We start from the raw sequence: 676 nt of genomic DNA on the forward strand, positions 1-676 counted from the left end.
GCGCGGAGATCTTTTTTTTAGGGTTTCGGAGAGGGAGAGAGATCTGAAAACGGGGGGGGGGAGGCTATTTATAGGCATAAGTGGAGCTAGGAGAGTCCAAATGAGGTGCGGTTTTCGGCCACGCGATCGTGATCGAATGCTCTAGGACATGGAGCAGAGTTAGGTGGGTTTTGGGCCAAAATGGTGAGGAGTGTTGGGCTGCAACACACACGAGGCCTTTTCGGTCCCTCGGTTAATCGTTGGAGTATCAAACGAAGTCCAAATGGTACGAAACTTGACAGGCGGTCTACCGGTAGTAAACCAAGGCCGATTGGCAAGTCTCGGTCCAATCCGGAAATGTTTAATCCCCACACACGAAAGAAAGGTAGAATTGATCATCGGAGGAGAACGAAGCGCCGGAATGCAAAACGGACAACGGGGAAAATGCTCGAATGCATGAGATGAACACGTATGCGAATGCAATGCACATGATGACATGATATGAGATGCATGAAAACGAAAACAACACACGGAGACAAAGACCCGAACCCGAGAAATAAATATAACTTAACGTCGGAAACAGCAAGAGTTGGGATACAAATTGGAAAAGTTATATCCGGGGTGTTACAGACTTCTACTATATGATGCATGGCTTATGCGTGGTGGACGAGAACTCCATGGAGTTACCAACCAATCC

This window comes from Triticum aestivum, chromosome 3A (assembly GCF_018294505.1).
Source record: "Triticum aestivum cultivar Chinese Spring chromosome 3A, IWGSC CS RefSeq v2.1, whole genome shotgun sequence".
NCBI classification, from domain to species: Eukaryota; Viridiplantae; Streptophyta; class Magnoliopsida; order Poales; family Poaceae; genus Triticum; species Triticum aestivum.